A 6,000-nucleotide genomic window follows, 5' to 3' on the forward strand; every position below is an offset into this window, starting at 1 on the left:
GCTGGAATCTCGGACCATCGTCTCTTGTTCTTCTGTTGTGTTTCGTCAGTTGTTGCCGGGATGCGACCGATTAAAATGATCAAGGACTACGCACGCGCTGACGATAACGCAATCATCGACTCTTTACAATCACAGTTAGATAACCCTAGCAGCGATGACCTTCATAGTTTATGGCAGCACTTTAAGAATACAGTACAGTATACTATAGAACATTTTGTTCCCCTTAGAAAGGTTTGTATTAATCGCCGCAATCCTTGGATAAGTCGCGAAATTATTCAAATGAAACGTAAAGTAAGGCGCTGTAGGAAGAAAAAATTACCTTGTCCGCAACACTTCCAGGTTCTAAAAGAGGAACTTGCCTATAAGTTAAAACTAGCAAAGTCACGTTATTTTGACACGACGCTCCCCGAATTTATCAGAAGTGATCCCCAAAAATTTTGGAATTTCCTAGGTCGCAGGACTGACCACTTGACCAAAATTCAAGTTAATAACAGCGTTGTAACCGACTCCACGATCATAGCGCAAAGTTTTAACTCGTATTTTCAAAGCGTGTTCCTTGTGGAACGGGCAACCACAGCAAGAATTCCAGTTGAAGATCCTGGTGACGTACCAACTATCTCTGTGGACGGTGTTGTGTGTATGCTGCGTAAACTCGCAGATAAAAAATCCGCGGGTCCCGATGGGCTTCCAAATGCCTTTTTGAAGCGTTTTGCAGCACAGGTATCTGTTTTCTTAACGAGGATCTTTCAAGTCTCGTTACTATCGGGAGATGTACCGGAGGACTGGAGGATGGCCCGCGTTGTGCCAATTCTAAAAAAAAGGGGACAAGCTAACCATTTCTAATTATCGGCCAATCTCAATCACTTCCTCTTGTTGCAAGCTGCTTGAACACATAGTATCGGGTTATCTTAACTCTTATCTTGCTGAAAATAACATTTTATCACCTGCACAACATGGCTTTCGGAAAGAAATGTCCACTGTGACACAGTTAGTTACAACAATTCATGATTTTTCTGTTGTGCTTGATAAATCGGGGCAGATTGATGTACTTATTTTAGATTTCCGCAAGGCATTTGACACAGTTCCCCACAGTAAACTTATTTATAAACTGGAAAGTATTGGCGTCCCTACTTACCTTGTTAATTGGATTAATGCTTATTTAAAACACAGGACACAGTACGTGGAGGTTAACGGTTGTAAATCTGAAGTGCTTCCAGTTACGTCAGGTGTACCCCAAGGAAGCGTTTTAGGCCCACTGCTATTCTTAATTTATATTAATGATTTGCCGGCTGCTATTTCCGAAAATGTCTCTGTCAAGCTTTTTGCAGATGACTGCATTCTCTTCAAGAGCATAAACGAGCGTAATGATCATTACCTCTTACAAAATTCACTATTAGCTGTTCATCAATGGTGCCTTAAATGGAATATGCAACTTAACCTAGATAAAACTGTCCTCTTGCGAATTTCGCGCAAAAAACAGGTTTCTCCTTTCTCTTACAGCCTTCTAAATCATTCTATTATGGAGGTCACACATCATAAATACTTAGGGGTTACAATAACAAACGATTTAACTTGGTCTGAGCATATTTCAGACATTTGTTCCTCATCATTTTCCAAGCTGTGCTTTCTGAGGCGGAAGCTTAGAGGCGCTCCAAGTAAGCTTAAACGTCTTGCATACATAACATTCATCAGATCAAAATTAGAGTACGCGTCGGTCTTATGGGACCCGTTCATAAAGAAGGACATTTACCAGCTTGAGATGGTGCAAAGGAAAGCGATTAGGTTTATTTATAACAAATACAGAAGGCTTGATTCACCTACGACACTAATGAAAACAAATAACATCCAACTACTTCAAGTACGTAGGAAAATGTCCCGTTTGTTGTTTTTGCATAACCTTTTAGCACATAAACTAAACATTTCGCATCCCACAGAACTTAAACAGTTATCGTCTAGACGAACACACCACACAGGAAGTCATTTACTGGAACCAATTTTTGCAAGAACTGAAACATTCAAACACAGTTTTTTTCCGAGGACCGTTTCCGACTGGAACTGTCTTCCAGGGGCCATCTTCCAGTCCGCTAATTTTGTTAAAGCTCTAGAAGAGCATTTGTTTGAGTGAATGAGAGCTGCATATGTGCGAAAGCATATATATATATGAATATGTACATGTGTATACATATTTTTCTGCTTGTCTGTTAGCGGCAATCTGTTAAACTGCCGTTCTTTCTTTTTATTTTTTGATGTTCCAGTGTATTTACATGCCTTGTATAGCCCCTCCTGCATGGGCCATAACTGTTGGCCTGCAGTATTCTGAAATAAAATAAATAAATGTCTGAAGAACGTTGGGACCGAGGCAGGCCTTTCCAATTTGTGCATAGGGTACGGAAAATGAACAGGACATGAACATGAAATAGGCTCACCGAGGTTTATTGATAAAACATTCACCCACAAGCATGAAAAAGAGGTGGGTATAAAGGTATCGAGGCGAAGGCAATAACTTTCATATATCGTACCTTGCCTACACCAGTGGCAGCAGGGTCAGCACGAGTGAAAACAAAACAGAAGGCGAGGGCTGGGAAGGGGGTGTGCTGAAACTCTGTCCACTCTGTCACTATTCCTTGTCCATCAGATGCCCTGATCGTACTCGATACTCAAATCTGCATATGCGCTAATCTGGCAAGCGTCCATGATTTACCTTTCCAGTTTGCCCTTAAGCTGTCGTCGCCGCACAAAAGTGTACCTGGACCCCATAGTGTCTGTGACTATCGCATTCAGCAGACAGCTTCTGGAAGCTCGGCAGGACGATCATATTGTGGGAAAATCGCTGACGAGCTTGAAAAAGTGCCCAGCCCCAAAAGGTTATGTTAGATATGTTAGACATACCTTCAATAAAATATCACTTGAGAGTCAGCGCCGTGTCGTCATTTTATACCTTCTTTTGTCCTTGTCTTGTGTTGCGCTGTAACAAACTCACTATGAATCCCAACCAACTGGCCCAACTTGCCGTTTTGATCCAAAAGGTAGCGAGGTGACAATGCCGCTGCGTGCAAATTGACAGCCGGTATTGCTGCAGGTTCGGTGGATTCGTATCTGTTGGATCCTGACTGAGTGCTCTTGAGGTACATCCCATCTTTTTGAAAAGGCTCCTCGTGAGTATAAGGTAGTGATTATACCAGCAGTCTATGGACGGCTACTTTGAGCTACTTCCATGGCATCAAGGTTGGCCGAACACGCGAGTGGCTGTAATTAAAACATGTTCGAAGGAAGCTTTAGCTCAGGGGCTCCTGCCTAATATATGGAGAAGGAGAATTCGTTTAGAACGCAGCTCTTGGGCGCCCGTGCCTGCGTTGAGCATTGGCGTAGCCGAGCGCATGCGAGGGATGAAATACGGTGAGCGTGAGGAGGGAAGCCCCTTTGAGGCCCCACCAGATGGCGCTCACATATCAGCGGCTCTAGAGTTACTGTATATGCTACCAAAGGTCGCATATAGCTACCTTTGGTAGCATATACAGTAACTCTAAGCGGCTCGAGCCGAGTGGGATGTTGAGTTATTAGAGATACTAATAGCCATTAGTAATAGTCGAGACTACTAATAGTCTACTAATAGTTGAGACTAATAGCTATTAGTGGTCTTACTGTGCGCGTTTTGGTAGGAAAGTGAGAGCGTGGGCACGTGGTTGAGCGCGTGCATGAACGTGTCATATTTTGGGTCTCCGCAGCATTGATTGCTTTTGAAACAGTGGTGAAAGTTGCTTTGCGACAATTTGGGGATTTGAATCCTGTGCGTATCGGTTTTTGCTAAAAGGCACGTGCTCTGCATTATTATATTATTATAGTATTTGCATCAGAAAAAGCCGTGCAATACATGGCAAGAAAGCCGAGAAAGCAGACAGTGCGCGGGGGGTCCTCAAGGCAGATGAGAGCACGGATGAGAATGGAGAGGGAATCGAGTCAACCGGCACCCACTGTGATGTCGATACTAGGCTGCAGAAAATGGAGGCCTTCCAGGAAGAGCTTGTCAAACAGGTAGAACAGCTCAAAAATGAGCTAAAGAGGGAGCGTGATGCACGGAAGGTGGTTGAAAAAAGACTTGAAGCAGCCGAGGAAAAGCTGAACAGGGCCGCCATTGTGAACGAGAATGTGCGTGACAATGGAACGCAGTCGCCCGACGTGACAGGAGAGGGAGTGCTAGCAAAGTACATGGAATGCGTGCAACGTGGTGAAGGGTTAGCTGGAAAGAGCGGCACCTACCTTGAGGCTGCCACGCGGAAAAAGCAGGGGCACAGGTGACAATGCCCCTTGCCGAGTTCGAATCACGCGGAAAAGGACAAAGGGAAGTAGGGAGAGATAGGAGAGTAAAAGGGTGATTATCGCCGGCGACTGAAACCTGGCTGGGTTCTCAGAAGCAATTGTGGAGAGGGTGAAAGGCGATAAAAGAGTGGCGGTAGGGACATTTCCAGGGCGGACACTGGGTTCTGTCATGTAGCAAGCAAAAGAAAAGCTCGCGGAATATGCCCACGTGCGCAACCTTGTCATAGTAGCAGGTGGGCTAAATGACGTCCAAAACAGGAAAGGGACAGGACTAGGCCAACGCTTGGCGAAGGGGGTGGATGACTTGCGCGAGCTATCCACTCAGGTGCAGATCGTGGTGTGCACGGCGATGGAGGTGCCTGTACGTGACAGTCACGTACAAAGAGCCGTAGTGGCTGCAAATGAGGCGATATGGAAAGTGAGCCGAGAGAAAGGCTTCGAAGTTGTCGAAGTAAACAGGGAAGTGAGAAGGTGTGGATGTTTTAAACGAGACGGGATCCACTTCAATTACAGGCTGGCACGAGAAGGGGGCTGGCGACTTGGTGGTCGCGCTGTTGCTTTTTTAGGGGGCCCACGGGCCCTCAGGAGGCAAGAGTAGGTAGTAATGAAAGAAGGTCCCCTGGGGGAACCTTAGAAGAGCATCGCCGTCGATAACAGAAAAAGGAGGAAAGCAAGAAAGAGAGCTCGCCATGCAATAGGCTACATAAACATACAGGGCGGCAGAAGAAAGGAAAAGTGGGAAGAGATTGAGGAGCAGATACATAGAGAACAAATAGGAGTGTATGCGGTGACAGAAACGCACCTTAGAGACTCAGAAGAGCAACCAGTGATAGAGAATTATGTTTGGGAAGGGTGCAACAAAACTAAGTAGTAAAGAAAGGGAGGGGGAGTCGGAATGCTTATCCATCAGGAAGCCAAATGGAAAAGAGTAAATTCAAAATGTCGAGCATCTTTGGTTATCAGGTACAATGAGTGGGAAAAAAACTTGGCTGGGCGTTACGTATTTGTGGACCGGAAATAATTGCACAGAGAAGAATAAAGAGTTTGTGGAATTCATAAGCGCTGATATTAATGGTTTCTGGAATGGTGCTGAAATTATCCTACTAGGTGACATGAATGCCCACATACAGGATTTAGATGGCTATACTGACAACAACGGGAAGTCAGTGCTGGACCTTTGTGAGCAACATAACCTCGTTATCGTAAATGCAGGGCCTAAGCGTGAAGGGCAGATCATGTGGGAAGTGGTAAACCGGAAATCAACCATTGATTACTGTCTGGTGACAGAAGGAATTCATGATAAGTTGAGAGAAATGGTCATTGATGATAGATAGATAGATTATGGGGTTTTACGTGCCAAAACCACTTTCTGATTATGAGGCACGCCGTAGTGGAGGACTCCGGAAATTTCGACCACCTGGGGTTCTTTAACGTGCACCTAAATCTAAGTACACGGGTGTTTTCGCATTTCGCCCCCATCGAAATGCGGCCGCCGTGGCCGGGATTCGATCCCGCGACCTCGTGCTCAGCAGCCTAACACCATAGCCACTGAGCAACCGCGGCGGGTTGGTCATTGATGAGGAAGGGTATAGCAGCATAGGGAGTGACCATAAACGCATCATTTTAAAAATGCGATATGTAGTTGGGAAAGAGAGCAAGCAGCGCAAAATGGCCAGTCCAAAT

This window comes from Dermacentor albipictus, chromosome 1, assembly GCF_038994185.2.
Source record: "Dermacentor albipictus isolate Rhodes 1998 colony chromosome 1, USDA_Dalb.pri_finalv2, whole genome shotgun sequence".
Lineage (NCBI taxonomy): Eukaryota > Metazoa > Arthropoda > Arachnida > Ixodida > Ixodidae > Dermacentor > Dermacentor albipictus.